Genomic DNA, 22,408 nt, shown 5'->3' with positions numbered 1-22,408 from the left:
TAAAAGCTCCACCAGATAAAAACAGCAGCAATGCAAAATTACAAATTTAAAACACCAAGTTAAAAATTATTTATAGACTGATAAAATGCTGGGAGAATAAAAAGGTCTTCACCTGACATCTAAAAGCATATAATGTAGGTGCCAAGCGAATCTCCTTAGGGAGCTCATTCCACAGCCGGGGTGCCACAGCAGAGAAGGCCCTCCTCCTGGTAGCCACCTGCCTCAGGGGTGGCTACCTTCAGAGAAGGACCCCTGAGGACCCCTTCTCTGCCTTCAGAGAAGGACCCCTGAGGATAACCTTAGGTTCTAGGCAGGTACAGATGGGAGGAGGTGTTCCTTCAGATAGTCTGGCCCCAAGCCATTAAGCCTTTGAATGTTAATACCAGCACTTTGAATCGGGCCCGGACCTGGACTGGCAGCCAATGAAGCTGGAAAAGGACTGGCGTGATGTGGTCTCGTTGGCCAGTCCCTGTTAGTAAACGGGCTGCCCTGTTTTGTACCAGTTGAAGTTTCCGGACCGTTTTCAAAGGCAGCCCCACGTATAACGCATTGCAGTAATCCAAACGAGAGGTTATATAAGGCGAACTGAGTTTTCAGGATGAATTTGGAGAACCTCACATGTTCACCCGTCCCTAAGTAGGGGGAGGTAAATTAATTGAAATGCATTAATTGAAATGCAATATTTCAGGAAAATTAATTGAAATGCAATATTTCAGGAAAATTGCCTGCAAAAATGTGTATATTAGGCAAAGTGCTTGCAAAAATGCCAATTGATTTTCATGCATTTTTAAAAATAAAAAAAAATCTCAACATTTCAGATGAACCATATAGAATGAGAAACGTCAGGTTTGCCCTTTCCTGCTGGCCATTCCAGCGCCTGCTTGTAGAAACAAGGGTGGTTTCTTCAAGACAGCAACATCTGAAAGAACTTTGGGCATCCATGATCACGTCAACAATCACTGAAGAAATGATGGGCTTAAAAGGGGGTTGTGCAGAAGAGAACAGTGGTGGGCAGTTCAATCAGCCTCTCTAGCAGATGCTCTCTTTCATTCTGAATGAGTGAGAAATGGGTGTCTTGCTAACCCTCCAAAGCACTTCATTGACTCTGCTTCCCTGTTACACCTTTCATCAGGATACTGAAAAGCACAACACAACAACAACAAATAATGTATATAAGTGGCATCCATAGAGAGAGAGAAAGAAAGAGCGACCAGTGGCAGGTGATAAAAACTACAGAAGACAGAGAATACAGATGCACCTGTCTGTTCCACGCCAGAGTTGCAGAAAATCAAAGGAAGAGACAGATTATAAAGAAAAGAAATGGAGAAGGAAAACAGCAGGAAGAGTAAAGAGAAATTAAAAAATGGAGAGTGTTGGGAAAACAAAACTCTAAACATGATCAGTCATTACAGGAGGAGAGTCCATGGAGCTAATAAAGCAAAGAAAAGTAATTACCACTGACACCCTCTGAACCATTATTCCCTCTTGCAATATTTCCTGGATTGGTGCTGCTATTTATATTGTGATTTTCTTCTTCTTCTCTCCTTTAAACATTGGCTGTCAGAGTACTATGCTGTTGTCTTCAAGGGGATGCGGAGGTTTTTATATACCCATTTTTTTTGGTTTCCCTGCCCATTTGTTTCCTTTGTTTCTGAATCATAGAATCATAGAATAGCAGAGTTGGAAGGGGCCTACAAGGCCATCCAGTCCAACCCCCTGCTCAACGCAGGAATCCACCCTAAAGCATCCCTGACAGATGGTTGTCCAGCTGCCTCTTGAAGGCCTCTAGTGTGGGAGAGCCCACAACCTCCCTAGGTAACTGATTCCATTGTCGTACTGCTCTAACAGTCAGGAAGTTTTTCCTGATGTCCAGCTGGAATCTGGCTTCCTTTAACTTGACTCCATTATTCCACGTCCTGCACTCTGGGAGGATCAAGCCCTTCTAGGTCTGTTCCTTCATATATTATATATATATTTCTCACTGCCTCTTTTTCTCCTCCACTTCATCATCAGCCTTTCGCTCTTCCTCCAGGAAAGTTGTGTTCAGATCCTCAACTTGTAAAGTAAAAAAACCCTTAAAAATATGGAATGTGGAGATGCAAGAGATGAAGGTGGGGTGTATATAGGATGGAGCGATGGGACACGTAGTTAGGCAAAATCTCAACAAGAGCACAAAATGAGCAGGAAATACCATGTAATAAAAGTGACAGTAAATAACTTTTTCTTTTCAGCTTAGAGAATCTAGATGTCGGCCTGCTGTGAGACTTGGTGAGGGCAAAAGGCCATGGTGTTGTTTCAACTTAACACAATAAAGCATGTTCATAGGGGGAATAATAAGAGATGTACTGTTGAAGACTGTAGAAAAATAGGAGCACTGGGATTTCAGAAGACTTCCCCTTCTATGACCATAAGTATTCTTAATACATTGTACCATTTCAGGCCATAGGCTCTGTCAATGGCCTGCAGTGCAGCAATGGGTTGCAGGTTTCTGCTACAGGTCAGAGTGTTCGCAGGAGCCAGGTTAGAGCAGATTTCTTGGAGAAGCAAGACAGGAAGCGCTCAACATTTGGGAAAGCTCATAGCGGCAGGCCTTCCTAACCAGTACCATACAGTTTGAAGCAGGGGGCAGGAGAGGGATGGAATTATATACCTAACCCCCTCCTGAGAGAAAAAAACCCCTCTGGAGGCTGGAGTGGGCAGGTCCCTCCCACAAGGGGTTATAGTGGTGCACCAGGCATGGGTCATGCCTAGGGATGCCAGCCGGCATGTCTTCAGTCAGTGGGTACTATGGGCTCATCTACACCAAGCAGTATATTCCATTATGAAAGCAGTATATAAAATCATGAATAGTAGAGTTGGAAAGGGCCTCCAAGGCCATCGAGTCCAACCCCCTGCTTGACGCAGGAATCCACCCTAAAGCATCCCTGACAGCTGCCTCTTGATGGCCTCTAGTATGGAAGAGGCCACCACCTCCCTAAGTAGCTGGTTCCATTGTTGTGCCACTCTAACAGGAAGTTTTTCCTGAAGTCCAGCCAGAATCTGGCTTCCTTTAACTTGAGCCCATTATTCCATGTCCTGCACTCTGGGAGGATCGAGAAGAGATCCTGGCCCTCCTCTGTGTGACCACCTTTCAAGTCTTTCAAGAGTGCTCTCGTGTCTCCCCTCAATCTTCTCTTCTCCAGGTGCCCAGTTCTTTCAGTCTCTCTTCATAGGGCTTTGTTTCCAGACCAAAAGGCAGGAGCCACACTACTGTTTTATAGATGCATTGAAGTGCACTGCAGGATCGTCACTACTGTTTTGTGGTGGTACTGAGGTGCACTGAAAACTGTTGGGGCCCATGACACATCTGCACCAAGCAGGATATAATGCTATGAAAGTGGTATGAGAGCAATATATGGTCTGTGTCCTGCCTTTAATATACCGCTTTCATAGTGGAATATCCTGCTCGGTGTAGACGAGCCCTACGTGTCAAACTCTGATTTGCTTGCAGGCTTTGCAGCGTCAATGGATAGGCTATCCAAACCTGTGCGAAGCAGGAAACGTTTGCTAGTTAGCATATAGTATGTAATTCAGTGCAGTAGCTAGGCATCACACAAACACACGCACGCGCACGCACGCACACGCACACACAGACACACACACCCCAACATGCAGCCAATGATTCTTTGTTCTACATCTTGCAGGAAAAGCAAGATGTCTTTGTACGCTGTTTTCACAGAATGTTTTTCTTCTCCTGGGTGTCTCTCCTGGCCTGTTCCTCGCTGCTGCTGCTGCTACCACCCCCACATCATCTTGGTCCTCTTAGAATGTACATCAACTGAAGGAAAATCTCCATGGAATCCGTCGGTTGTTTATACAAAGCAAGTTGATTCCCCCGGCCTCCCAAAACGTATGTAGCAAGAACCGTTGTGAAGGATAAATCAGCAGTTTTCAACTCCACAAGGCCCAGATGAGATGGTGTTGATACACACACAGTGTGCTGTTTGTTTGTTTGTTTTCAGCAGAGCAACAGAAAACTGGTCTCCCTTTCGTTGAGGGGTAAGCCCAGTCAGAGACATTGCAGATTCCAGGTACCATTGGTCTCAGTTTGATTTTCAACTGGGTGTCGAATTGCAAACATCATTGGAAACACTTGCTTTTCCACTAAGCATTTTGATAGTGTTTTGCACATTCCTAAAATACTGCTAATTAGAACAGCCTTTCCGAAACAGACACCTTCCAGATATGCTGCATCTCATATGTTTGGAAAACCTATTTTAAGCAAAGTTTCAAGAATGTACCTGTGCAACACATTATATTATTATTATTATTATTATTATTATTATTATTATTATTATTATTATTATTTATCTACTGCCCCATAGCCGAAGCTCTCTGGTCAGTTTACAAAGATTAAAAACCTTGAAGATTAAAAACAAATGTACATAAATTGAAACCATAAAAAGCTTAAAAACTGATTACGTACCAACTCAACATATGTTAAAACGCCTGGGAGAAGAGGAAAGTCTTGATGTAAGCAAGTGTAAGGTGATGCACGTTGGGGCAAAAAAAACCCAACTTCAAGTATAACCTAATGGGTTGTGAACTGCCAGCAACCAAACAAGAAAGAGATCTTGGGGTTGTGGTGGACAGCTCGATGAAAATGTCCACCCGCTGTACGGCCGCTGTAAAGAATGCAAACAACATGTTAAGCATGATAAGAAAAGGAATTGAGAATAAAACGGCCAGCATCATACCGCCCTTATACAAATCTATGCTGCGACCACACTTGGAATACTGTGTACAGTTCTGGTCACCACACCTTAAAAAGGGACATCATAGAGCTGGAAAAAGTGCAGAAAAGGGCAACTCAAATGTTTAAGGGGCTGGAGCATCTCCCCAATCAGGGAAGGTTACACCAACTGGGATTGTTTAGCTCGGAGAAGAGGAGTGAGGGGAGACATGATAGAGGTGTACAACATTATGCATGGTATGGAGACTGTGGATAGGGAGACATTTTGCTCCCTCTCTCAAAATACTAGAACCCAATGGGGTCATTATCCCATGAAGCTGATTGGTGGGAGACTCAGGACAAATAAAAGGAAGGACTTCTTCACACAGCGCAGAGTTAAATTATGGAACTCACTACCACAAGATGTAGTGACGGCCACCAATCTGGATGGCTTTAAAAGGGAGTTGGATAAATTCCTGGAGGTGAAGGCTATCCATGGCTACCAGCCCTGATGGTTGTATGCTACGTCCAGTATTCAAGGCAGTAAGCCTGTGTGCACCAGTTGCTGGGGAACATGGGTGGGAGGGTGCTGTTGCACCATGTCCTGCTTGTTCATCCCTGGCCGATGGCTGGTTGGCCACTGTGTGAACAGAATGCTGGACTAGATGGACCCTTGGTCTGATCCAGCAGGGCAGTTCTTATGTTCTTATGGCGCCGAAAAGATAACAATGTTGGCACAAGGTGAGCTTTGTCAGGGAGATCGTTCCATAATTGGGGGCCTCCATTGAGAAGGCCCTCTCCCTTGTTGCGATCCTCTGAGCTTCCCTTGGAGCAGGCACCCGGAGGAGGACCTTAGATGATCACATGCTAATTTGCATATATAGATGAATGTGGGCTGAGAATTATAGGAGTTGCAGTAAAGCACAGATGGAGGGAGGGACCAGGTTTTTCTAAGATCAAATCATGAACCTTCAAGTAGCCCAACAGTAGAGAATCCAGCCCTTTTGGTGAATGATGGAATCCCATTTGCAGCCTAAGCCACAGTTCCCCACCCCCCTGAAATCCTGTTTGTTTCTTTATTTTTAATCTTGTGTAAATAGGAATGTGCACAAATTGTGTGGCAGAATTTCCTTGAATTACACAAAACGAGTCTGCAATTTGCACAAATGACATAAATTATGGCTGAAATTTACATAAATCTCACAAATCACACCCCCTGCAATTTGCACGAATTTCTAATTACATACAGGTTTGTTTGTTTGTTTTAAAAAATAACAAATAAAAAATTGCATCCCACAATTTGTGCATGGCTCTATTTTCATTTTAAAAAAAAATAAACTGGAAAAATCAGCAAGCTGGCCCACCTTAATGCAGACTGAATTGGGACAGCTCTTGGTGAAAGGAGCCAAAGTTGGAGGGGGTGGGGGAAGAACCTGATGAAAGCTCATCATCATCATCATCATCTTATTTCTTACCCACCTCTCCATCCTGATTGAGGCAGGTAACAACAGTAAGTATAAAATACATAAAATACTGATTAAAAATATAGTATACATTGTTAAAACTTCCTTTAAAAAATCCTAAAAGCATCCTAAAATTCCACTGGATAGGCCAGCTGGAAGAGAACAGTCTTGATAGCTTTCTTGAATGCTAAAAGACTGTCAAGCTGATGAGTCTCCTCCGGCAGGCCATTCCACAGTCTGGGAGCAGCAGAAGAAAAGGTCCTCTGGGTAATACCTGTCAGCCTAGTTTTGGCTGGCTGAAAGAAATTCTTCCCAGAGAACCTGAGTGTGCAAGGCGGATTGTCCGGGAGAAGGCGATCCCGCAGGTAGCCTGGACCCAAACCATGTAGGGCTTTAAAGGTAATAAACACTTTATACTTTGCCCGGAATCTAATTGGCAGCCAGTGAAGAGTTTTTAAAACTGGTGTAATGTGGTTCCCCCCTAGGTGTACCAGTGACCAGCCTTGCTGCCATAAAATCCACTGACCCTGAAGACAGATTCCTCCAACATCTCTAACCAGAAGACAATGACTTCCCCAACTACAATCTACTCATTCTACCCAAATCGAAAACCATTTGCTCATAACCTCCAGAGAAGCCTCTTCATGTGTGTGCTTGTGTGACTAAGTTGGACCATCCAGACTGGAAGCTCTGACAAAGATCTAACAAAGTTTGTGATTAGATGAGAAATTTGTTTCAGTTCATTTTTTCTTTTTAATGAGAATTTACCAAAATCCGCAAAGATTCCGCCTATCAGGGAAATTTGTGCCAATCAAACTGGGAAATCAGAGCAGATGTTTGGCAATATGTGGACATTTTTGGTAGACACATGTTCATGCTTGTGATGGCATTCAGGTTTCAAACGGGGCATGGTCACAGGTTTCATTAGCAACACACAATTCTCATTCATCCTTAATTGTTTCCTGTTGTAATGGGCAGTATTATGGGGTGGCTTGATCTTGGAGCATGTTCAAAGGAGGGCAACCAGGATGATCAGGAGTCTGGAAACAAAGCCCTATGAGGAGAGACTGAAGGAACTGGGCATGTTGAGCCTGGAGAAGAGAAGATTGAGGGGAGACATGAGAGCACTCTTCAAATACTTCAAAGGTTGTCACACAGAGGAGGGCCAGGATCTCTTCTCGATCCTCCCAGAGTGCAGGACACTGAATAATGGGCTCAAGTGACAGGAAGCCAGATTCCAGCTGGACATCAGGAAAAACTTCCTGACTGTTAGAGCAGTATGACAATGGAATCAGTTACCTAGGGAGGTTGTAGGCTCTCCCACACTAGAGGCATTCAAGAGGCAGCTGAACAACCATCTGTCAGGTATGTTTTAGGGTGGATTCCTGCATTGAGCAGGGGGTTGGACTCGATGGCCTTAGAGGACCCTTCCAGCTCTACTATTCTATGATTCTATGACTCTATGAATGCACAATTACAAAACACCAGCTCCCAATGGATGAAAACTCCTAGAACTGTTTTGTTGACATTTATCAACCCAGGTGCATCACCTGGTGGTGAAGGCAACAGCTTTAACTGCACATCCGACGAAAGTGTTTCCAGATGTTCCATAGAGACGTTTGTCAGGCCACACAAAACAGAATAAAGTGAAAATAATTGTTTTCTGATGACATTCATAGAGGAAATTATAAGGTCAATTACGCATGATTGAAGGATGTGTTTTCCACCAATCATTAGCATTATTTATCACACTTTTTAGAAGGAAGGAAGGAAGTAAAGGAGAAAAAGGAATGGAGGGAGAGAGGACGGAAGAAAGGATGAAAAAAGATTGGAATATAACTTTAATAGCCTCATAATTTTGGACTTTGTCATTAAAATTAATGATATACTTAATGTCCTATGTGTGCTGAAGTCCTGATCAGTCTTTCTCTCTCACTCCTCCATATCATTACTAATAGAACATTTTAATGGCTCCGATTTCCATCACTTGGAGATGGAGTCCTAAATATAGACAGAAAATATTCCATCAAAGCACGCCACCACTAGCCCCTAAATTATTCAGCCCCAGAGTTTTTTAAAACAAAAACCACCAAAAAAAAACCCCCTCTAATGTTGGAAGGGAACTCCAAATGAGGGATTGAAAAATGGTGTGCGTCTCATGAAAGAAAGAAAGAAAGAAAGAGAGAAAGAGCCTGTTTTGACATCTTTACTTTTAGAAAGCTTCTTTTGATGAAGTCCAGTTGCAGTTCATGGCATAAAATAATATAAATATTAATAATGAAGAACTTGCAAGGAAAGTAGAGTGACCATATGAAAAGGAGGACAGGGCTCCTGTACCTTTAACAGTTGCATGGAAAAGGGAATTTCAGCAGGTGTCATTTGCATATATGGAGAACCTGGTGAAATCCCCTCTTCATCACCACAGTTAAAGCTGCAGGAGCTATACTAGAGTGACCAGATTTAAAAGAGGGCAGGGCACCTGCAGCTTTAACTGGTGTGATGAAGAGGGAATTTCACCAGGTTCCCCAAATATACAAATGACACCTGCTGAAATTCCCTTTTCTATGCAAATGTTAAAGATACAGGAGCCCTGTCCTCATTTTCATATGGTCACCCTAAGGAAAGGGCAGTGGAGACAATTCAGAAATGTGGTAAAAGTTCCATTCAAGCTATGGGTAGTCTTAGGGATATTGGTAAGGATACTTCTGGTGTCTTTCTAATCCAAGTTTCTCCCTGAATTTTGGAGCTCTGACTTACATTGCCTTGTTTCTGGAACAGAATTAGTCAATACTCGGGATTATGGGAGTTTTGTTTTTGCTTGCAAAACATGCAAGCAGGCCCCCCAATTCAAAGCTGTGAGGGAAAGTGAGAGCACGTGTCTGCCGCACGAGTATTTTATCGCTCAGTATCATCGTTTTCCAGCTTTTCTATGGGCACCTGGAAAAGCCGGGCGCAAGGCCAACTGGGACCAACTGGCAAGGCCAACAGCCACTCCCCATGGCTCTCTCCCAGCTGCTGCCTTCACCTCACCTGCCTGCCGACCTGTGGGACTTAACTGCGGCCCACACATGGACCACTTTTGCAATGATTTGTTTCAATGCCACTGCTCCCCGCACTCCCTCCCAGCAGATCCCCCCCTGCTCCCAGCTGTATTTATATATCCTGTTGCTTAGCAACACAAAGTTCTTCTCATTGCTCAGAATCTCCAGCATACAAAGTTCTTCTCCTAGCTCTGAACCTCCAGCATGCAACACATTTTCACGTGCAACGCATTGCCTTAGTAGATAGATAGATAGATAGATAGATAGATAGATAGATACCCTATTTCTTCGATTCTAAGATGCACTTTTCCCCCCATATAAACATCTCTAAAAATGGGGTGCGTCTTAGGGTTTTTTTTTTCTGTTGGTGGTACTGAAATTAGTGTGCGTCTTACAATCGATGGCATCTTACAATCAAAGAAATATGGTAGATAGTCAAATATGTGCTCACCTTTATCTCATTCTCAACCCCTAGTTCACTTTGCACACATTTCCTAATTTCCACACATCTTTTCAGTAGCCTGAACCAGTCCCACCTTAGTCTATGGAAGAAAGTTGCACAAATTAGGAAATTTTGGGAAACTTACACAAATCTCCCATTTATTTATTCATTTAAAACATTTGTATCCCACCCTATATCATTAAGATCTCAGAACTCATTGTAGTGAGTTCCACTGTTTTATTTCTGGATTTTGGACAAAGCTTTCAAGTTCCTTCATTTGCTTGGTCTCTTTCGCCACAGCTAGACCTAAGGTTTATCCTGGGATCATCCAGGGTTCGCCCCTGCCTGAGCACTGGATCCTCTGTGTGTCACCTAGATGAACAGGTTTGACTCCTGGACGATCCAGGGATAAAGCTTAGGTCTAGCTATGGCCTTTGTCAGGCATTGATTAAACACTGCAATAAAAGGCAAACCTGGTGCCATTGATTATACATGCAAACCCATCAATCCAAGACTACTTTTTTTCTGTTCACAAGGGTCAATACACTGATTCATGTGATGTCGGGCCACTGCGTAGCCAATCAGATTTGGCCATCTGACGTGATCCCTGGGGGCAAGTGAAGTCAATCGAAAGCAAAAGCATGTCAAGGATTTCCAAAGATAATTGAAAAACGAGGCATTTCTGACACTGCAAATGTTCACGAGAAACTGTGTAGCTTTGCACAAATTAGCCCTTTCAACTTTTTTTTCCCTTTTAAGAAGACCATTCAATTGGGTTTTCAGGGGCTGAATGATTAAATACACTTTCCAAAGCAAGGTAATCATTATTGTCAAAAAGATACGAAACCCACACTTCATGGGCCCAATTCTCTCCTTCTCCACCATCTTGTAATAAGCATTTCCTAAAGAGTAGGAGTAAATAACTGCAGGTGAAGGAAACAACAACTTAAACTGGGGTGGGAATGAAACAGCACCAGCTTGAACTATTATCTTCAAACTGTAAAGTGTGTGCTGTTTGTTTTCGTTTTGTATTTTACAAAAAGCGCAGGAATAAAAACACAGTAAGATGTTGAATGACAGCGAGATGGAGTCAGCAAAGAGAACGAATGTGCTTGGAATAAAACAAGAAGGGTTTCTTTAGCTCACTGGCAAAGTTGGTTGATTATGAGGCTTGAATTACACTCCTTTAACTAAGAGGAAGTTGAAGCATTTATTTATTTATTTTTGCACAGAAATACACAGGGAATTTCCATACATTTCACTGGGGTGTGCTTCAAGGACCCAAGAAAAACTGTTAGTTAAAAAAAGAAAAAAGAAAAATGGTTCTTTCTTTGTTTCATACAATCGTACAATTGGAAGGAACCTCAGAGATCATCTAGCTCAACCCTCTGTTCAATGTAGCTACAGCATCTCTGGCAGGTGGTTGTCCAGCCTCTGCTTCAATACTTCTAGTGAAGCAAGACCTGCCACCTCCTGAGGCAAACTCCGTTCCACTACTGAACAGGCCCCACCGTTAGGACCTTTCTCCTAAAGTTTAGCCAAAATCCGCTTCCCTGCAATTTCCACCCATTGACTCACATCCTACACTTTGAAGAAGTCTACTCTATCTTCCCTGGGACAACCTTTCAGATACTGGAGACCACCATCATGTCTCTTCTTTATCTTCTCTTCAGGTTATATGTGCCCACCTCTTTCAACCATCCCTCACCAGACTTTGCTTCCAGAACCCTCACAATCCTGGTTGTTTTCCTCTGCTTTTCTCTGGACACGCTCCAGCAAAGGATGTTGTGAAAATCCAGTTGAGTCTGTGGCAGCAGCATGGACCTGATTCTGAATGCTCACAACCACCATTAGCTGGAATTGGGAGAAATGTGGAATTTCCAGACCCTTCAGAAATTGTGTGTTTTCCTCCCATCTGAATAAGGCCCTTAAAGGGTAATTTACCTTAGTGTGGAAGGCTCACAGGGTGGGAAGGCTCACAGGGTGGACAGAGGCCAATTTCAGCAGACCCTAGCGCCAATTTGTCAATGTCCTTCTTAAAATGGGGCTCTCCAAACTGGATACCGCATTCCAAATGCAGCCTGACTAATGCAGAAGAGGGCGGAAGGATTGCTTCCCGTGTTCTGCATACCCTGGCTTGATTAATGCCGTCCAAGATTGGATTAGCTTTCTGTCTGCAGAGCCTCAATTTTTATTCAATAAGGAATGATTGGAGAATAGGAATGCATTTTGTGGAGAAAGTGTGCTCATCCGTCAGCATTAGCAAAATGTGTTTTTTTTAAAAAAAAATAGCGTATTTTAATATATGCTTTTTGGGGAAATGAGCAGTTTCACTCTTCTTCTTATAGAATCATAGAGTAGGAAGGGGCCTAAAAGGCCATCGAGTCCAAAACCCTGCTCAATGCAGGAATGCACCCTAAAGCATCATTGACAGACAGTTTTTCTTGATGTCCAGCTGGAACCTGGCTTCCTGTAACTTGAGCCCGTGATTCCGTGTCCTGCACTCTGGGATGATCGAGAAGAGATCTTGGCCCTCCTCTGTGTGACAACGTTTCTTCTTCTTCTTCTTCTTCTTCTTCTTCTTCTTCTTCTTCTTCTTCTTCTTCTTCTTCTTCTTCTTCTTCTTCTTCTTCTTCTTCTTCCTCTTCTTCTTCTTCTTCTTCCTCCTCCTCCTCCTCCTCCTCCTCCTCCCCCCCATTTTTTGTCCTCTTGCAAGGAGCCCAATGTTTCTCATGTAGTCCCCCTCTGCTCCATATTATCCTCACAACAACCCTGTGAGGTAGACGAGGCTGAGAGTCAGTGACTGGCCCAAATTCCCCCAGTGAACTTCTAGTCCTCTTTATTGTCTCACATCTCAGCAGGAGAGCTTGGAATCACGACAGCAGGCAACTCACCTACCTCTTCCAGTGCAGGCGGGTCTGTCTTCATTCTGGATCAGGCAGTGCAGGCCATTGCAAGATCAAAGAACTATAAAGGAATTCATTTGGATGCCAAAAACTACAGTGAAGGCAGTATGCTGGGGAACATGGGTGAGACAGTGCTGTTGCACTCCTGTCCTGGTTGTGGGTTTCCAATTGTCAGACTGGGTTGGCTGCTGTGGGAACAGAGTATTGAACTTGATGGACCTTTGTTTGATTAGCACTGCTCTTCTGGGTTGTAGCTTCCTCTCTGCTCCGTTGATAGCATGTTTATTATCCATACTGTTCCTTATCCATATTAAATCTCATAGATGTACCTTACAATACATTTCTTCATATGGAAAAAGGATACATATCACACTCAGCTCTTATCAAACGTAACTGTGATGTGTATTACTATCCACACAAAGACGCATATTGAAAAGTACATCTGTGAGATTTAATATGGATAAGAAATAATACAAGAGGCATCAATATTGTAAAAGGCTTAACTGCCCTGTCAATCCCCAGTTGGACTCATGGGATAAACACATACAGGGGTGAGAGAGATATTAGTACCAAGTGTATTGCCATTAGTGCTCTTATTTAATGAGGAATTATTTAATTTGGTCATGAAATCTAAGCTCTTTGAGATATGGAAGATGCATAATACTGATTCATAAATTTATATGAAGTAGAGGTTGGTATCATGTGAAGAAATGGTCAATAAAGTGGAATTTAGAGAGCTCCGTTTGGTTCCAATATGTTTGACTTACATAGATTTTTTTTTTCTGGAAAAAAATGCAAGGACTTAAAATATCATAAACTGAGACCTTTTACATGTATTCAAAGAACAGTTACAGTGGATAAAAACATATTAGCCCTATTCAGGCATGGCTCCAAGAATTAGCCCTGTGAACATTGCCAAAAATGGATTGTCAAATATCTAGAAGACCTTACTTCACTTTTATGCTGATTGACAAAAGGACCAGTTCTAGAAGCAAGACCAGGTTATTCAGAAGTCCTAAATGAAGTCAGAAATTCAGATGTGGTGAATTTCAGACGCATCACTATGTTGAGCCTGCATTGGCAAAATCAGCATCAGATTTATGGCGACTGTAGCACTTACTAGTTGATGTAGTTTTAACAGTTGCAGGAGATGAACAGAATTCTTGCGGGAACACCGTTTTCAAACTTGGATCGTCCTTGGAGTGCAATTGTTGTTGTGTTTTCGCCTACAACATTTCTTTCAAACCTCTGTTGCAGCTCTGTTCATCATTTTCCCCCTCCCAGGCAAATAAAAGAGACAGTCCAAAACTGTTTTGCAAAGTGTGTGTGAGTGGGGGGGGGGGGGAGAGCTAGTATTGTTAGAGGCCAGGAAGAGGAAAGGAATAAGAACTGGCAAGCCCTGGCAAGCTATATTGGCATTTGCAGACAAGCACCTCTCTGAAAACTAGAGCTGACATCTGCCTGTCATTAAAAATCCATGGCTGAAGAATACAAAATCTCATAGACAGGATTGCTGTAAGCTGAGGGCAATGGGGGGGAAAGGGAGAGAGCTGGTCTGAGGGGGAATAATTCAGGGACGGACAAGAAATGGATGCCCCAGGCCACAGTTGGACTCAACCTGTGGGAAGGCAGAGCAAAGAAAGAAAGATTCCTCTGGTCCCAGGACCTGACTACTACAAGGGTTGCTTTGAGCTTCACCTTCCTGATTTACAATCTTGCTCTAAGAATTCACCAAAGTTTACACATTTCTCCATATTCACAACAAAAAGTGTCATCCTCTCTCTCTTAGTGGAAGCAACTAAGCCTGGTAGACTCATCCAAATAGGCCTAGGTCTGCGAAATCACATAGGGTTGGATTTCTATGAATCCAATGTGCCGATTCCATGGCAGACTAGCTTTTCCTGAGTCACATAGATTTTGTGGATTTGCTGACTGTTGTTGTTGTTGTTGTTGTTGTTGTTTTCCCAAATTTTATGCAAATTCAGTCATAGAAAAATACATTAAAAAAAACTGCTGAAAATGTGCAATTTCACTACAGGCAAAAGAATGGAAATGCACATTTTGAGGAGGATTTGAGCAACTTCTGCCAAAGAGCAGACAGCACATTGTCTCCAGATTTGACAAGATCTGGAAGTCCCTGCCCAGAGTTTTAATTACTTAGCTCTTAGAAGTCTGGGATTGAATTGTGGTTGCACAGTTAGAAGATGGGGGATACTTGGCTCAGCAATACGACAAACGAGAAGGATCTTGGACTTGTTGTAGATCGCAAGCTAAATATGAGCCAACAGTGTGATGTGGCTGCAAAAAAAGCAAATGCTATTTTGGGCTGCATTAATAGAAACATAGCTTCCAAATCACACAAGATGCTGGTTCCCCTCTATTCGGCATTGGTTAGACCTCATTTTGAGTACTGTGTGCAGTTCTGGGCTCCACACTTCAAGAAGGATGCAGACAAGCTGGAGCGTGTTCAGAGGAGGGCAACGAGGATGAACAGGGGTCTGGAGGCAAAGCCCTATGAGGAGAGACTGAAAGAACTGGGCATGTTTAGTCTAGAGAAGAGAAGGTTGAAGTGGGACAGGATAGCACTCTTCAAGTATTTGACAGGTTGCCAAACAGAGGAGGGCCAGGATCTTTTCTCGATCATCCTAGAGTGCAGGACATGGAATAATGGGCTCAAGTTACAGGAAGCCAAATTCCAGCTGGACATTAGGAAAAAACTTCCTGACTGTTAGAGCAGTATAACAATGGAACCTAGGGAAGTTGTGGGCTCTCTCACCCTAGAGGCCTTCAAAGGCAGCCAGATAACCATCTATCAGGTATGCTTTAAGGTGGATTCCTGCATTGAGAAGGGGGGTTGGGCTCAATGGCCTTATAGGCCCCTTCCAGCTCTAGTATTCTATGAGGTCCTCTCCATTTTTCCTGACAGGCTCCTCAACTTTAATAGCATAGTTCCCCAAAATGAGTTCAGCACCTTGGACAGCTCCCTTTGAGTTCAGGCTGGTCCTGATGAAACCCAGAATGGATTCACAGCCCCACCAAAGTGAAGCCACCAGCCTCCACAATTCAAGAAGGACGCACACAAGCTGGAGCGTGTTCAGAATCGGGCAACCAGGATGATCAGAGGTCTAGAAACAAAGCCCTATGAAGAGAGACTGAAAGAACTGGGCATGTTTAGCCTGGAGAGGAGAAGATTGAGGGGAGACATGATAGCACTCTTCAAATACTTAAAAGGTTGTCACACAGAGGAGGACCAGGATCTCTTCTCGATCCTCCCAGAGTGCAGGACATGGAATAACGGGCTCAAGTTAAAGGAAGCCAGATTCCGGCTGGACATCAGGAAAAACTTCCTGACTGTTAGAGCAGTGCGACGGTGGAATCAGCTACCTAGGGAGGTTGTGGGCTCTCCCACACTAGAGGCATTCAAGAGGCAGCTGAACAACCATCTGTCAGGTATGTTTTAGGGTGGATTCCTGCATTGAGCAGGGGGTTGGACTCGATGGCCTTAGAGGACCCTTCCAGCTCTACTATTCTATGATTCTATGACTCTATGAATGCACAATTACAAAACACCAGCTCCCAATTTTACTTTACAAGTTGAGGATCTGAACACAACTTTCCTGGAGGAAGAGCGAAAGGCTGATGATGGAGGAGAGGCAGTGAGAAAAAGAGGCAGTGAGAAATATATATATGAAGGAACAGACCTAGAAGGGCTTGATCCTCCCAGAGTGCAGGACGTGGAATAACGGGCTGAAGTTAAAGGAAGCCAGATTCCAGCTGGACATCAGGACAAACTTCCTGACTGTTAGAGCAGCACGACAATGGAATCAGTTACCTAGGGGGGTTGTGGGCTCTCCCACACTAGAGGCTTTCAAGAGGCAGCTGGACAACCATCTGTTAGGGATGCTTTATGGTGGATTCCTGCATTGAGCAGGGGGTTGGACTCGATGGCCTTGTAGGCCCCTTCCAACTCTGCTATTCTATGAGTCTATGATTCCTCTGGGCCACTTGGCACTGGAAGTTGGACTTGATAGACGTATGTTCTGATCCAGTCGGACTCTTCTTCCATCCTTCTGCATCAAAGGCAGAGCTTTGTATGATAATGCAATATAGGAAAAAGAGCCACGTAAGTAAAGACAAGCTGCCTTTCTCACCTACATCCTGAGTTACACCCAATCAATGCTGACCCCCCCTCCAAAGCCTACCTCCTCATGAAATGGAAGAGATTCTCTCTTTAAAGTCATTCATGAAACCACACACATGCATACCGACACACACGTAGGCCGTTAGGAATGTATTGATGCCGTATCCTTGTATTTCAATTACCTGCCTGAGATGACTTACCTCACTTTCTAAATTATTTAAAATGCTCTTTTCTATCAAACTGCCACTATTCATTTGGCGCTGGGATATTGAAGCTTATCAGGAAGTATGTGAAGAATCAAAATAAAAGAAAGACTGAAAGGAGGGGTAACCCAGTGTTAGGTAGAATTATTTCGTCATGGGTAACATGTGCTAGAGATGCTTCTGATGTTGATCTCAGCCAAATTTCTCCCCTGACTTTCACAGGATCATAGAAGGTTCCTCCAAGGCTATGGAGCCCAACCCACAGCTGCTGCAGGAAACCCACCACTAAAGCATCCCTGATGGGTAGTCATCTAAAAAAAAAACCTCAAATGAAGAAGAATCCATCATCTGAGGTTGCCTAGTCCATTATCAAACAGCTTGTATAGTAAGGAAGGTCTTAAGAACATGAGAAGAGCCTTCCCAGTAATAATACAAAATCCGATTTCTTCTACTTTGTTCCTCTTGGTTCAGGTTCGGGATGTCATGAGTGCTTGGCTGAGTTCAGGGGTCCAACAGACTCCCCAATGTCTGGCCCCACTCACTGAGTGGCCATGCATCTGATGAATGAATCATAGAATCATAGAATAGCAGAGTTGGAAGGGGCCTACAAGGCCATCGAGTCCAACCCCCTGCTCAATGCAGGAATCCACCCTAAAGCATCCCTGACAGATGGTTGTCCAGCTGCCTCTTGAAGGCCTCTAGGGTGGGAGAGCCCACAACCTCCCTAGGTAGCTGATTCCACCGTCACACTGCTCTAACAGTCTGGAAGTTTTTCCTGATGTCCAGCCGGAATCTGGCTTCCTTTAACTTGAGCCCATTATTCTGTGTCCTGCACTCTGGGAGGATCGAGAAGAGATCCTGGCCCTCCTCTGTGTGACAACCTTTTAAGTATTTGAAGACTGCTATCATGTCTCCCCTCAATCTTCTCTTCTCCAGGCTAAACAGGCCCAGTTCTTTCAGTCTCTCTTCATAGGGCTTTGTTTCTAGACCTCTGATCATCCTGGTTGCCCTCTTCTGAACACGCTCCAGCTTGTCTGCGTCCTTCTTGAATTGTGGAGCCCAGAACTGGACGCAATACTCTAGATGAGGCCTAACCAGGGCCGAATAGAGAGGAGCCAGTACCTCACGTGATTTGGAAGCTATACTTCTATTAATGCAGCCCAAAATAGCATTTGCCTTTCTTGCAGCCATATCGCACTGTTGGCTCATATTCAGCTTGTGATCTACAACAATTCCAAGATCTTTCTCGTTTGTAGTATTGCTGAGCCAAGTGTCCCCCATCTTGTAACTGTGCATTTGGTTTCTATTCTATTTGGTTTCCAGTAGACCCTCGTCCCCATAGCGAACTGCCATTTGAGTAGAAATGGCAGCCCGGAGATTTCTGTAGAAGTAATGTTGCAGAAATGGTGGTGGTAAAGAAGCCATTTACTCAACATTACTGGCCGAATGGAGCATTTACGCCTGTAATGTTGCATAAAAGGCTTCTTTGCACAACATTACTTTTATGGAAATCCTGAGCCACTATTTCTACGCAAATGGCGGCTCACTATAGGGACGGGTGGTTGCTGGATCCGTTCATCAGGTATTTGTTCACTCAGGAGCGGGACTGAGAGGAGGGTTAGAGGCTCCGTGTGTTCCCACAGGGAGCGGTCCATCCATTCCTTGTTCAATCCTACGCTCTGGAGCAACAGAAAATAAATTTGTTCCATGATCTATCTGACTGTTCTTCAGATAATTGAACATGACAATACATCACCGTTTCCCACATTGATTCCTCAGGCTAGCTTTGTGTACCCAACTCCTTCCTCCCATCCAGATTGATTGGGCCATGGGGTGAAGAGCAAAACAACGTGAAAGAAAGTGAAGCTGACTTGTTCATTCATTCATCCCTACTTCTAGTGGGGCATCTAGAGTTGGACTTTGGCACCAATGTTCCAGGACCTGGAACTCAGGGGGAGGGGGTAAATTAGCACCCAGAGTGTAGCTGGTGATGAGGACATCTGAGTGGCCTCTGTTTTGGTCCTGTAGTCACAATGACGCAATGATTTGAACCAAAAGTGCAAAACTGCAGAGTATATTTTTTAAAAACAAATATTTTTTTAATCAAGGCTGGCCAACAGTTGTGTTGTTTTTCTAATATAGAAAGAATATAGATATAGTCATAAAGCCTGGAACGACAATAGGGAAGGAAGAGTTGTGTGTTTCACAACTGAAGGAATACGCTCGGCCGTCTAAAGGGAGCCTCCGTAACAACATAACACCCAGAGTGTAAAATTACCTGATTGCGCCACTGCCTCCTCCAGGGTATCTGGTTTCTTGGTTGCTTGTTGTGTGCAATGGCCGGATGCTCCACTAGCTCTCATAACTGAGTTACATCCAAGCAAAAGGATGAGAAAGCTGGGGCCAATAAAGCTCCCTTTCATCTCAGCAATGCAGTTTCGAGATATTCCATCAACTAGGGACTGTGGAGGATTCAGTTAATGGGGAGTTGATGATGAATTTCCTCTTTTCCTCTGCTATTTCCCATTGTGGTGCTGCTGAGTAGGGATGTCCATCACCAGGAAATCAGCACTGTCTGGGCTCACTGCATTACATAGAATCATAGAACAGTAGAGATGGAAGGGGCCTATGAGATCTTCTTCTTCTTCTTCTTCTTCTTCTTCTTCTTCTTCTTCTTCTTCTTCTTCTTCTTCTTCTTCTTCTTCTTCTTCTCTTAGAACAGTAGAGTTAAAAGGGGCCTATGAGATCTTCTTCTTCTTCTTCTTCTTCTTCTTCTTCTTCTTCTTCTTCTTCTTCTTCTTCTTCTTCTTCTTCGAACAGTAGGGTTAGAAGGGCCCTATGAGATGATCTTCTTCTTCTTCTTCTTCTTCTTCTTCTTCTTCTTCTTCTTCTTCTTCTTCTTCTTCTTCTTCTTCTTCTTCTTCTTCTTCTTCTCCTCCTCCTCCTCCTCCTCCTCCTCCTCCTCCTCCTCCTCCTCCTCCTTCTTCTTCTTCTTCTTCTTCTTCTTCTTCTTCTTCTTCTTCTTCTTCGAACAGTAGAGTTAGAAGGGGCCTATGAGATCTTCTTCTTTTTCTTATTCTTTTCTTCTTCGAATCTTAGAACAGTAGATTTGGAAGGGGCCTATGAGGCCATCAAATCCAACCCCTTGCTCAGTGCAGGAATCCACCTTAAAGTATCCCTGACAGACAGCTGTCGAGCTGCATCTTGAAGGCCTCTAGTGTGGGAGAGCCCATGACCTCCCTAGAGAATTGGTTCCATTGTCATACTTCTCTAACAGTCAGGAGGTTTTTCCTGATGTCCAGCCAGAATCTAGCTTCCTGTTACCTGAGCCCATTAGTCCATGTCCTGCACTTTGGGATGATCTAGAAGAGATCCTGGCCCTCCTCTGTGTGACAATGTTTCTAATGTTTGAAGAGTTCTGTCACATCTCCCCTCATATCTCCCCTTCTGTGCCATCCTCAACTTTTCTTTCAGAGTTCAGCCCAGGATTCAACTGTAGCACATGATAACTTCTGGAGGAAGTCTGGAAGAGGGTCCTCTTCATGACGAGAGTTGCTTTGCAAGTGGGCAGCCCTTCACACTGTGGCTCTTCTGGCTTGCCTCTTAGAGATGCCACCACTCTGTCTTTGAGTATTTCTCATAGGTGGAGTTCCCCTCCTCTTGGGAGGAGGCACCCACAGCCATCTCTCCCAATACCCCAGGCTTCTCCTGGCCTTCTTGTATGGGTTGATCCTTGATGATCTGTATCTCTGGGAATTCTAGCTCTACCTCTGAGAAGTCCCACTGGGAATGTCACACATACAGTCTTGTGATACCAAGAAGCAGCACTCATTTCTGCTAGGAAAGAACAAAAGCCATTTCATCCAACTTTTCTGAAAACATTCATGAAAGGTATTTTTTGAACAAAAATATGTGGACATCAAAATGCACAGTGAGTCCTGGTAGATGCCCAAATCCTCACCCACCCTATCCCAGCCATGGTGGCCTTCAATGACTTATTAGTTCAGCTCCTAACCTATTAAACAGAAATAATAAAGACCTAGCATTTAAGGTTGTTCCAGGGATTGAAGATAGATATTGCAAAGCCTAGTAAATTAAAAGTCCTAAACTGATTGATAATAATAGTTCTATTTATTTTTCAGCACATGAGATAAACTATTACGTCTCCTATTCATTGCAGAATTTGCCATAAGGGATATTGTTTTCCTTCTCTTTAGAATGAGCAAGGTTGTACCTTTGGAGAAAGAAGCCCAGTGTCTCAGATTTAGTTGGAATATAGTTCCCTATATTTTCCATCTGATAAAGGCTGAGGAACACACACACACACACACACACCAGTGTTGTTGATCTAAGAGGCAGAAGATCATTAGAACGATACTTGCATTTCTGTCGCAGTAGGTAGGCGAAGGTCACTTGTGTCATCTTCAACATCTGAACGAGTTTGCCTGGACAGACTGAAATCTTCCTACGGGTCAAAGCATAAATTGAATTGGCTGTTAGGTCAGATTGCAACATGGGTGGGTGACAGAGAGCCTTTGTGTGAAGCAACAAATAAATACATCAGAGATTCCATCCTTCTCTTTCAGGCTCTTGGAATCCTGTGCAACCTTTAGATCTATAGTTCAGTCATAGGCAGAAGACATGAGTATTTTCATGCATATTCCACCTCCAATGTACACATCAATTGTGTGCATTTTGGTAATGGATACATTCTTCTCCCATTATTTAAAGTTTGCACGTGTGCATTTGTCAAATGTACACATTTTTTCATGCACTTCTTTCAAATGTACACATGTTGTCAAACACATTTTATTTATTTATTTTGGCCTGCAAATTTCATGGCAACTTTGGAGATGTAAGGACTTCAAGTACAGTCCAGAGAATGCAAACTGGGTAAAAATCTTGTTCAAAATGGAACTGATTTTGCTGATTTACGTATCTCTTGAATTTTTATATTATTATTATTATTATTATTATTATTATTATTATTATTATTTACATTTGTATACCGCCCCATAGCCAAAGCTCTCTGGGCGGTTTACACAGGATAAAAACACTTAAAAACAATATACAAAAATTTAACCTCACAAAACATACAATTTAAAACCACGAAAACATTTTCGTATCATTGCTTTGTAGATTGATCCAGAAATATAGATATTGTGTCCCTTGGTCCTGTTAATGGTACAAACAGGTGACATATTATGAATTTCACTCAGGAAACAGCCGAACTCTCTGGGCGGTTTACAAAAATTAAAACCATGAAAACCATTCAAAATATAAAACAAACAGTATAAAAGCATAATATAAAATATAAAAACATGGCCAGGATAAAATCGAGCAGCAATGCAGAAATTAATACAGATTTAAAATACAAATTTAAACCAGCAAAGTTAAAATTAAGTTGCTAGACTGTTAAAATGCTGAAGGAATGAAAAAGGTCTTCACCTATTTACACAAATGGTGGCCATAAAGCACCTCGTTATGCAAGATGGTTTTAT

This window comes from Elgaria multicarinata, chromosome 20 (genome assembly GCF_023053635.1).
Source record: "Elgaria multicarinata webbii isolate HBS135686 ecotype San Diego chromosome 20, rElgMul1.1.pri, whole genome shotgun sequence".
Lineage (NCBI taxonomy): Eukaryota > Metazoa > Chordata > Lepidosauria > Squamata > Anguidae > Elgaria > Elgaria multicarinata.
This window is presented reverse-complemented; position numbering follows the sequence as displayed.